This window comes from Prionailurus viverrinus, chromosome X (assembly GCF_022837055.1).
Source record: "Prionailurus viverrinus isolate Anna chromosome X, UM_Priviv_1.0, whole genome shotgun sequence".
Taxonomy (NCBI): Eukaryota; Metazoa; Chordata; class Mammalia; order Carnivora; family Felidae; genus Prionailurus; species Prionailurus viverrinus.
The window spans coordinates 42,712,409-42,723,842 of record NC_062579.1 but is presented as its reverse complement, the minus strand read 5'-3'; the positions used below and the strand labels follow the sequence as shown (position 1 = coordinate 42,723,842).

Genomic DNA, 11,434 nt, shown 5'->3' with positions numbered 1-11,434 from the left:
GACTGCTTCGGAATCCTTTTCTCCCTCTCTCTGGTCCTCCCCTGCTGGCGCTCTATCTCTGTCTCTCAAAAATAAATAAACATATTTTTTTTTAAAGCACTTGAGATTGGCTCAATACGTTAATCTTTCAAAAACAAAACTTTTCTCATTACGTGGGGATGAGGGGAGCACAATCTACACTGAAGTAACCCTGTGGCCCTCAAACTGGTGGCTCTCAAAAGGGCTGACAGCTGTGGATGTACAGGCATTCCAGGGAGGGAGCTGGAGAACAGGGCGTCCTGTTTGTGGTGATGAGAGAGGAGAATGCTAGATAGTCACACCAGCGAGGGGAGCAGGGTCTCCAGAAGTCCAGGGCACAGGGGAGGTCCGAGGACAGCGGGATGCCCGGGTTGGGAAGAACTACACTAAAGACGGAGATGACCCGGGTGGCCGGTTTGTCTCCTGGAGGCTGACAGGACTACAGCAACTGTGCCACGGGAAGAACGTGTACGCAGGCCGGAGTGGGCAGAACAATGACCAGGGAATCCGGACTCGGTTGCCCAAGGGACAGTCGGAGCTCCCGGGAATCGACGAATAGCACCCGCGTAACAGGTGTTCGGGGCTTTGGACCAGTATGGAAGGAGTCCTCAGTGATGAGCACACAGACTGCTGGATACCTCACTCAGCCGCCGCAATCCTGCTCAAACCCTACAAATGGAAGGAACCCCTGAGACCGGCCTTTCTCCTACCGGACTCCGGAATTTCCGGAGGCGGGACTTCCTGCTTCTGTTGACTTAATTCCGGGGCGGAACCACGGAAAGCTACTGTGCCAAAGACGGTTAGGCCTAGCCACATCGACCGTGCTACAGCTTTCTCTGCCCCTCAGCTGCATTCCTCCTCGTTCCCTCAGCTCCGATCTGCAGGGCTCTTTACAGTCGAACAGCGGAAAAGATCGATTTTCCTTCGCCATGTGTGTCAGTCTGTTTCTCTAACCAGTAGGTGGCAGTGTTGCGCACTGTACCCGTTAGTACTGCCTCCACCCCCGCCCTTCGAGTTTGAAAAAACTCGGAATGATTTTCTTTGGGGGGGGGGGGGGGAAGGACCTTTCTTTCATGCATGCGTGCGTTTGGCTACCCTTGCTAAAATTGCTTCTTTCTTCGTGTTAGGGACCCACCGAAAATGCGCAGCACTGGGATATCTTTCTACCTTTCAAGTTGCCTTTCTTAAATTGCTGCCTAGGTTCCTCGCCAACTTGGATTTCTGCGACTCTAAGTCGTCTGGCTTTTGGCTCATTCCCCCCCCCCCCCCCCAGCCCCCTCCTCCCACGTAGTGATTACAGGGACCGAGGGGAAGCGGTACTGGGGGTTTTTATTTAAAGGGTACAAAAATATAGGTGGGGTGATGAAAACTCTGAAGATGGATGATACTGGCGATATCAAAGTTACACAACAGCGTGAACTTCCTGGTGGAAACGATCGATGTTGATTTAAACATGCTTAACATGGTAAATTTTGTGACGGATATTTTGCCACCACAAGCGAGAAAAAACATCTTTCAGGTGAAGGTGATAATCATAGACTTTGGTCTCAATAAGTAGTTGCACAAATGGGTGGAAATGAAATGCAGATTTCAAATAAGCCGTGAAAGAACCTGTAGATAACTACTGAAAAGGTACATTACCCCTCTTGTCTTGCTTGATCTGGGTCGGCCTGCATTCCCTCCTCATTGTCTCATCCCCTGTAGGTACCTTTTGTCTCAGTCACTGTGCTGCACTGGGCTGGAAGCAGTGCTCCTCTGTATCCACATGTGCACATGTCGGTGCACAGGACACTTGGAACAAGCACATTTATTGGAGTCAGGACCCGGTGTCTGTGGGCAGCCTCAGACAATACATCCTATGGTTTCGTTTCTACTTCTTTTTCTGGTTTGGGTTTTTTTCCTTCAGATTGATGAAGCTTCAGTTACCCTGGTTACCAGTTTTGGTTTTTGTTAATCTCAATGTCTGATCACAGAAAGAGAGGGGGATGGAGACAAGTGCTTTCTCATCTGACCGGACCTTCAGAGGGGCTGATGCCTGAGGTTGAGCAGAAGAATGTTGCCAAGACAACAGAATCCCTCACTCCCTTCCAGCACACAGGCCCTTCTCCCTCCCTCTCCCAGCCTGCTAGATCTCCTACGAGAATGGAAATGTGCTTGGGCTAGATGGGAAGAGATAGATGTACAGTAGAGGATTCAAAGAGAGAGGTGTAAACTTGGGATGCCCTCAGAAGGGACTGGGGGAGGAACCAAAGCCCCAAAGAAACCATCCTAGAAAGCACTGAGATCCCAGGAGGCTATGAAAGCTATGAAAGCAGAGTGGCTCCAATGTGCTTTTATGATTTTCTCCAGCTCTACAGGAGGCTACACCATTTTCTGAGGACAAGCTCTACCGCTCAGGCCCTGGACAACAGGGCCTGTGTTGTTAAAGGAGACTGGAACCTGGCATTGCTCGTGGAGAGGACAATGACAGAGTCGAGTCGGACCTGCTCAGCTCAGTGACAGCTCTCATGAGTTACTCCGCTCTGTGTGTCTGTCTGGTCTGCACTTCCTTCTGTGCCCCACTGTTGGGATCCATTTATGGACATGAAACGTTGTCCTAGTTAAGTGAGATGAAAAGGCAAGGATGCCCCATTCTCCCCTAACATGGACTGATTGGAGGGTGGACAGAGCAGGACCTGTGGGGATGGTGAGCTGGGAATCACAGATTCACTAGTGCTTCTTGGACCACAAGGGCACTGTGGTTAATTTATTCTCTCTAGCTGATGTGATCTTTATCGTGACTGTCCTCTCTTAGGACTGCATAGAAAAGGAACAAAAAGCACACAGATATCATTGCTGAGCTGGTAAGCGTGTTCGATATCGATCATGTGACTGGTCTAGTTGAGGATGCCCACTCACTCAGATTTCGACCAAACCTCCCTACTTGCCTCCAAGGTGGGGAAGGTGTATTGTGGTTTACAAGTCTCCTGGGTGATGTTGGAAGGGGGGTTTGTGAAATTCTTAAGTTGCTCACAGTGTTCTGGGTGGTTTCTAGGGAAGGAGGATTCTCGTCTCCCTGGTCCACCTGGTGAAGTTACCTGCACCATGTGTGCATTTCACTAGTGAAACTTACATGTCCCTGTCTTCCTTTTCATGGGCACAGGATGCCCCCTGGCTCACTTAGCCTCAGCTCACCTGTGCTGGCATCTGTAGACCTCTCGGATTCTTGGTCTCAACCTCCATCACCACCCTTGACAGGGCCTTTGCTTCACAGCCTCAGCTGCAGGGTCTAGTCCTTTGCCTATTTAGACCTCATTCATGGACCCTTTCATGTGGCCTCAGTCACTTTCCACATTTCCTCTACTGGGAATGCAGCCCCTGAGGTGAGACAGCACAGCGGGAGCCAGGATCAGCTCCAGAAAGCTAAGTTCCTAAACTTCAGCCATCCCTCTGCCCAAAGAGACTGCTGGGTCAGCCTGCAAAGTGAACTCCTCTGAGTCCCAAACGCAAATCGGTGCAAAATCCTTTCCTCCACTTGTCTGATACATCTCACTTGTCCCCTCCCATTCAGGGGAGTCTGACCTGAGAGCCTTACCTCCATCGGCCACCTCTTTGTGTCATGTACTCCTCCAATACTGGGAGACAACATTCATCTTTGCTTGACCTTCATGCTGACAAGACTCGTATATAGTATATCCAGATCCCAAAGGGAAAGCTTTAGGATTTGCTTATTATTATTATTATTATTAAGCAAAAAGGGATTGGCTAGCTGAGAAAGAAACATAAAAGAGAGAGGATTACCAGTCAGTCCATGCACCCTTGTGCCATTGTCAGTACGGACGATCTATAAAAGTAAACTCAGAGTTCAAAGACAGACACCATGTTTTAAAAGGGTCCTAGGAGATGCTTGTCAGCAATTGTAACATCCGTACCCAGAGAGCTTCAATCCTAAATCCTCTGCTCCCACCAGCACCTGGACACTCGGCAGCAGAGATGAACTTACCCAAAGCTTGTGATGTTTTCCAAGAGTTCTGGGGCAAATCTGGGTGTGTCTTCCTAGGTGACTAGTCCAGGAGTATTTGGAGGTTTGGCAACCTGTTTTTCCAGTCTCCTATTTACCACATAATGAATTAAACCGGCAGCACGGAGACTGGCTCCATAGTTTAATCGTTCAAAGTAACTACTTTTCTCATTACCGGGGGAAGCACAGTCTACATGACTGGAAAACAGAATTAAAGAACAACTGCCCTAAAGGTAAAATCCCCAAAATGAAAGTGTTTGCTTGAGAACTTCGCATTCTGGGCACAATGCCTTTAGTGGCCTTCCTGCTGGAGTTACAATACAGGTTCCTGGCTCGGTCCTAACCAGGACAGTTTCTCCCTAGCTAGTTCCATGGATGTGGGTCCCATACAGACAATACACGTGGGAACACTCTGGCCTCCAGCAGCTCTTCTCAGGCTCCTGATTCTCCCACAGGCAGTCACTCACAATGCGAAGCAATGATTTATCAAACATCCTGAGAACTCCTGGTGCCAGCTTTGTTCTGAAAATAGTTTCATTCACCTTACGGGCACATGCCCTGACTGTCCTAAGTGCAGATGGAGAAACCAAGTCACAGGGACACTAAGGAACGCGCCTGCTGCTATGCAGCCTGCGAGTTCACTAGATGAAGTCTTGAGAGCACTGCTGCCCACCCTAGGTGTCCTTATGATGGGCCAACCTCTTCTCTTTCTTTCTCTCATTCATCATGGGTATCTCATTTTAAGCAGCAAGTGAAGTAATTTAACGACTGAGAAGAAAGTTTTTTGTGTGTCATTAGTACAAACACCTCAAAACCTGCAGGAGTTACCATGGGGCACACGTGTTCCTGTGGGTTTAAAGGGAGATTATCCAGGAACCCTCCCCCGCCCCAGTGATACCCTTTCAGTAACCCACAACAAAGCAACAACAGGTGTCAGGTGACCTTTTATTCGGCATTCCATAACATTAATGAGAGCCCCTCTTAATAGGTGTGTGGTGCTCTTGTACAAGCTGGTCACGTAGCACTTATCTGGGGAGTGAGAGAATACAAACCAACCAACCAACCAACCAACCAAGGAATAAGCAAATTAGTGGGCTGTAAGGAAGAAAATAACCCAGGTCCTAGGCCAGGAACAACCTACTTTACACAAGGTGGTCACGGAGAGCCTCTCTGAGGAGGCAATAATGGAGCAGAAACCAGAAGGTTAGAAGGAACCCACCATGTAAGGATCCAGGGAGAGACTCTTCCAGGCAGAGACAACTGTGATCACCAATGTCCTAAGGAGGGAAGAAGCATGTGCAAGGAACGGGAGTAGGCCAGAGTTACTGCCGTGAAGACAAGAGATGAGCAGTTTATTTGGATACGAAAACAGTAGCAGTAGATGAGCACAGAACGGGATGGATACAGGATGTTTTCAGAAGATCGAATCCAGAGGACGTGGTGCTGGGTTGCAGTGGAGACCAAAGGAACACGTCACATGAAGAGGCGTGCTTGGGACATGTTAAGTGTCTGCTCCCTTCTGGTCATCCAGCAAAGACACAGACAAATGTGGATCTCAGGGGACAGGTTGATGCGTGAGGTACGAACGTGGGAGGTCCCGTTGTGTCCATGCTCTGTGCTGGCACCAAGGATGAAACAACCCACAGAGAGAGTGTAGATGGGAAGGGCCCTGTTAAAAGCCCTGTGGAATAGGGAGTGAGCAATAAACACTGACAAGGAGCACAGTGGCCACTGGGGTTGCGAGAACATCACCCAAAGAGTAAATTTTCAAATAGGCCAAAGTACAAATTAGAAGAAAGGGAGGGAGGGACATTTTCAAGAACCAGGCAATTGTTAAGTGTACCAGAGCTATCTGAGAGGTACAGTAGGTTGAGGAGAGGACATCATCAAAGGGATTCACTGGTGCCCTTGACAGCTGTTTTCATTTGGGGGGCAGGCTGATAGAAGCTGGACTGGAGAAGTTAGCAAAAAAAAAAAAAAAAAAGTTACAGAACAAGGGAAGACTTGCTGTTTACAGCAAGCGAAATGTGGCAGTGTCTCAGAAAGATATGGGATAAGGGATGGCTTTACGTTTTACTGCCTCTTGTATCATAGATAACAGAATGATGGAGAAATAAATGGATAGGTGATCATTGGAATCATTGCAAAGTCCTACTCCTCCTCCAGAAGATGGGCATGGGATCCAGGTGAAGGGCCTGGCCTCAGGTAGGATAAGGTCCTTTATTCCACAGGGATAGCAGAGATACAGGTGCAGATCAGGTGTTGCTGTGAAGTGGTGAGAGTTCCTGTCTGATAACTGCTCTTTTTTCTTTTCTTCTTCTTCTTCTTCTTCTTCTTCTTCTTCTTCTTCTTCTTTTTAACGTATTACCATTGAACTTCTTGAGAAGCGTGGGTCATGGAGCACTAGAAGGTTACTGCAGATAGAGAAAAGATACAGGTCAGGAGGTTGCAGGATTTCGTCTTTATTAGGGTGTACCAGGAGAGGAGAGAGGAAGGAGCAAAGACCTGTTTTGCGCGGGACAATTTATAGCCCCTTAAGCTGGCCTAATAGAATGTGACATGACCTAGTGGCCATGGAACCGGGGGTTCCCTAAAGGGCTTAATGCCTAGGCTGTAGACGCAGTAGAGGGAGGGGGCTGGAGAACAGGCCTTTTGGGGGTGACGAGAGAGAGGAATGCTAGACAGCGACTCCAGGGAGGGGAGCGGGGTTCCTGATGTCCAGGGTCCAAGGCAGGTCCATGGGCAGCTGGATATTCGTGTTGGGGAGAACAACCCTGAGGACGGAGAGGACCGGGGGTGGCCGGTTCGTCTTCTAGGGCCTTGATAGGCCTGGAGGCAGCAGGGGAGGGAGGGCTGAGAGGAGGATAGCAACTGTGCCTTGGGACCAACGTTCACAGGCTGGAGTGGGCAGAACAATGACCAGGGGATTCGGACACGCCTCGCCCAAAGGACGGTCTGAGAGTCCGGGGATCGAGGAATAGCAGCCGGATAACAGGGGTTTGGGGCCTTGGACGAGTATGGAAACCGTCTTCAGAGCTGGGCACACAGACTGGCAAGGACCTCACTCAGTCGCCGGAACCAGGCTCAGACCCTCACAATTGGAACGCATCCCGAAGCCCTGCCTTTTCCTCTACCGGGCGCCGGAACTTCCGGACGCGGGCCTTCCTGCTTCTGTTGGCTTAGTTCCGGGGCGGGACCATAGAAGGCTATTGTGCCGAAGACCGTTCGGCCGGGCCACTTCGATTGTACCGCAGCCTTCGCTCCCCCTCAGCAGCATTCCTCTTTGCCACCTCAGCTATGATCTGCAGGGCTCTTTACAGGCGAACAGAGGAAACGACGGATTTTCCTTTGTGATGTGTGTCGTTCCGTTTCTCTGGCCAGTAGGTGGCAGTGTTGCGCACTGTACCAGTTCGGACCACCCCTTCCCCCGCCTTCCGAGTTTGAAAAAACTCAGAGCTGCCTTCTTTTTAAAACAACAACAACAACAACAAAACAAAAACAGGACCTTCCTTTTACGCATGCGCGCTTTTGGCTGCCCTGGCTGGAAATAGGTTTTTTCTACGTGTTAGGGACCCAATAAAACATGCAGCCCTGGGATAAAATCTTTCTACCTTTCAACTTGCTTTTCTTAAACTGCTGCCGAGGTTCTTCACCAACTTGGATGTCTGCGTCTCTAAGTCGTCTGCTTTTTGGCTTTTCTCCACACGTAGTGATTACCAGGCGCGGAGGGGAAGCGGTACTGGGGGGGGGGGGGGGTTCTTAATTAAAGAGTACAAAGATACAGGTCGGATGATGAAAATTTTGGAAATGGATGATACTGGCGATAGTTGCACAACAGTGTGAACTTCCTGATGGAACCAATCGATGCTCATTTAAACATGCTTAACATGGTACATTTTATGTGATCGGTTTTAGTACCACAAAAGGGAGAGGACACAGGTGACATAGGATAGAGTTTGTCCTAAATAAGTAGTTACACAAATAGGTGGAAATGAAATGCGGATTTCAAATAAGCCGTGAAAGAACCGGTAGATAACTACTGAAAAGGTACATTGCCCCTCTTGCCTTGCTTGATCTGGGTTGGCCTGCATTCCCTCCTCATTGTCTCATCAGGTCTCCCCCTTGGTACCTATTGCCTCAGTCAGTGTGCTGCTCTGGGCTGGAAGCAGTGCTCCTCTGTATCCACGTGTGCGTGTGTAACAAGCACATTTACTGACAGTCAGGACCCTTTCTCTATGGGTGGCCTCCCACGATACATCCTGTGGTTTACTTTCTACTCCCTTTTGTGGCTTGGGCTTTTTTCCTCTTGAGTCAGATGGATGAAGCTTCAGTTACCCTGGTAACCATTTTTCTCTTTTTAAATCATCTCAACGTCTCATCACAAAAAGACAAGGAGAGGGAGACAAGTGCTTTCCCATCTATCCTGGACCTTCAGGCAAGCTGACGCCTGAGGCTGAGTGACCCAGTGAGGAGCTGCAGAAGAATGTTGCCATGACAACAGAATGGCTCACCCCCTTCCAGCACACAGCCCCTTCTCCCTCCCTCTCACTGCCTGATAGATCTCACTTCAGAATGGGAATGTGCTTTGGCTAGGACTGAAGGGATAGGTGTATGGTAGAGGATGGAAGGAGAGAGGTATAATCCTGAGATGCCTTCAGAAGGAACTGGGGGAGGAACCACAGCCCCCCCCCCAAAAAAGCATCCTGCACAACAGTGAGGTCCCAGAAGGCTACGGAAGCAATGAAAGCAGAGTAGCTCTAATGTGTTTGTGATTTTCTCCAGCCCTAAAGGATGCTACAGCATTTTATGCATGGCTCAGGCCCTGGAAAAAAGGGGCCTGTGTTGTTAAAGGAGAATGGAGCCTGGCATCACTCGTGGAGGGCATGACAGACTTGAGAAGGACCTGCTCACCTCAGTGACAGCTCTTATGAGTTACTCCGCTGTGTCTGTCTGGTCTGCTCTTCCTTCCGTGCTCTGCTTTGGGGGTCCATTTCTGGGACATGAAACGTTGTCCTAGTTAAAGGAGAGGACAAGGCAAGGATGCCCCATCCTCCTCTAACATGGACTGATTGGAGGGTGGACAGAGCAGGGGCCTGTGGGGATGGTGAGCTGGGATCACAGATTCACCAGTGCTCCTCAGACCACAAGGGCACGGTGGGTAATTGATTCTCTCTGGCTGATGTGATCTTCATGATTATTCACTCTCAGGACTACACAGAAAAGGAGCAAAAACCCCACTGAATTCATTGATGATCTGCTAAGCATCTTTGATATCAATCATGTGACTGGTCTAGCTGAGGAAGTGCTCAGTCGCTCAGATTTCCACCACACCTTCCTTCTTGCCTCCAAGTGGGGAAGGTGTATGTGTGGCTTACAAGTCTCCCCGGGTGGTGCTGGGATGGGGTGTATGAAATCCTTATGTTGCTCACAGTGTCCTGGGTGGTTTCTGAGGGAAGGAGGACTCTTGTGTCCCTGGTCCACCTGGTGAAGTGACCTGCACCACCTTGCATGTGGCTGGTGAAACCTGCTTTTTCCTCTCTCCTCTTGGCCAGTACCTGCTGCTTCCTGGCTGACCCAGCCTCAGCTCACCTGTGTTGGCATGTGGAGACCTCTTGGATTCTTGGTCTCAACGTCCATCACTTCTGTGGGAAGGGCTGTTGCTCCACAGCCTCAGCTGCAGGGTCACCTAGTCTGCTGCATGCTTAGTCCTCCTTCATTAACCCCTGATGGGGAGTCACTCACTTTCCACATTTCCTTACCTGGGGATGCAGCCTCTGGGAGGTCACAGCACAGCAGGAGCCAAGATCAGCTCCAGAAAGCTAAGTTCCTAAACCTCAGCCATCCCTCTGCCCAAAGAGACTGCTGGGTCAGCCTGCAAAGTGAACTCCTCTGAGTCCCAAACGCAAATCGGTGCAAAATCCTTTCCTCCACTTGTCTGATACATCTCACTTGTCCCCTCCCATTCAGGGGAGTCTGACCTGAGAGCCTTACCTCCATCGGCCACCTCTTTGTGTCATGTACTCCTCCAATACTGGGAGACAACATTCATCTTTGCTTGACCTTCATGCTGACAAGACTCGTATATAGTATATCCAGATCCCAAAGGGAAAGCTTTAGGATTTGCTTTTTTTGTTTCTTATTTTTATTAAGCAAAAAGGGATTGGCTAGCTGAGAAAGAAACATAAAAGAGAGAGGATTACCAGTCAGTCCATGCACCCTTGTGCCATCGTCAGCAGGGACGATCCATAAAAATAAACTCAGAGTTCGAAGACAGACACCATGTTTTAAAAGGTTCCTAGGAGATGCTTGTCAGCAATTGTAACGTCAGTACCCAGAGAGCTTCAATCCTAAGTCTTCTGCTCCCACCAGTGCCTGGTAACTATTAAGGATACTCAGGCAGCAGAGATGAACTTACCCAAAGCCTGTGATGTCTTCCAGGAGTTCTGGGGCAAACCTGGGTGTGTCTTCCTAGGTGACCAGTCCAGGAGTATCTTGGAGGTTTGGCAACCTTTTTTCCAGTCTCCTATTTACCACATAATCAATTAAAAGAGCAGCACTTGGGGCGCCTAGGTGGCTCAGTTAGTTAAGCTTCTTACTTGGGGGCTGAGGTCATGATCTCAGGTTTGTGTGTTTGAGTCCTGCATGGGGCTTTAGGGCTCTGTGCTGACAGCTCAGAACCTGGAGACTGCTTCGGAATCCTTTTCTCCCTCTCTCTGGTCCTCCCCTGCTGGCGCTCTATCTCTGTCTCTCAAAAATAAATAAACATATTTTTTTTTAAAGCACTTGAGATTGGCTCAATACGTTAATCTTTCAAAAACAAAACTTTTCTCATTACGTGGGGATGAGGGGAGCACAATCTACACTGAAGTAACCCTGTGGCCCTCAAACTGGTGGCTCTCAAAAGGGCTGACAGCTGTGGATGTACAGGCATTCCAGGGAGGGAGCTGGAGAACAGGGCGTCCTGTTTGTGGTGATGAGAGAGGAGAATGCTAGATAGTCACACCAGCGAGGGGAGCAGGGTCTCCAGAAGTCCAGGGCACAGGGGAGGTCCGAGGACAGCGGGATGCCCGGGTTGGGAAGAACTACACTAAAGACGGAGATGACCCGGGTGGCCGGTTTGTCTCCTGGAGGCTGACAGGACTACAGCAACTGTGCCACGGGAAGAACGTGTACGCAGGCCGGAGTGGGCAGAACAATGACCAGGGAATCCGGACTCGGTTGCCCAAGGGACAGTCGGAGCTCCCGGGAATCGACGAATAGCACCCGCGTAACAGGTGTTCGGGGCTTTGGACCAGTATGGAAGGAGTCCTCAGTGATGAGCACACAGACTGCTGGATACCTCACTCAGCCGCCGCAATCCTGCTCAAACCCTACAAATGGAAGGAACCCCTGAGACCGGCCTTTCTCCTACCGGAC

General features: G+C 49.7%; 1 long non-coding RNA gene across 1 annotated transcript; it reads right to left on the bottom strand.

Annotated features, from left to right (window-relative positions):
* Positions 1-4,949: 4,949 nt before the first annotated feature.
* On the bottom strand, positions 4,950-10,701 carry LOC125157381 (uncharacterized). Its single transcript, XR_007148958.1, has 2 exons — positions 10,434-10,701; positions 4,950-6,432 (listed from the first exon to the last, which is right to left on the bottom strand). It is a non-coding gene; the product is annotated as an uncharacterized LOC125157381 (long non-coding RNA).
* Between the last annotated feature and the right edge of the window lie 733 nt (positions 10,702-11,434).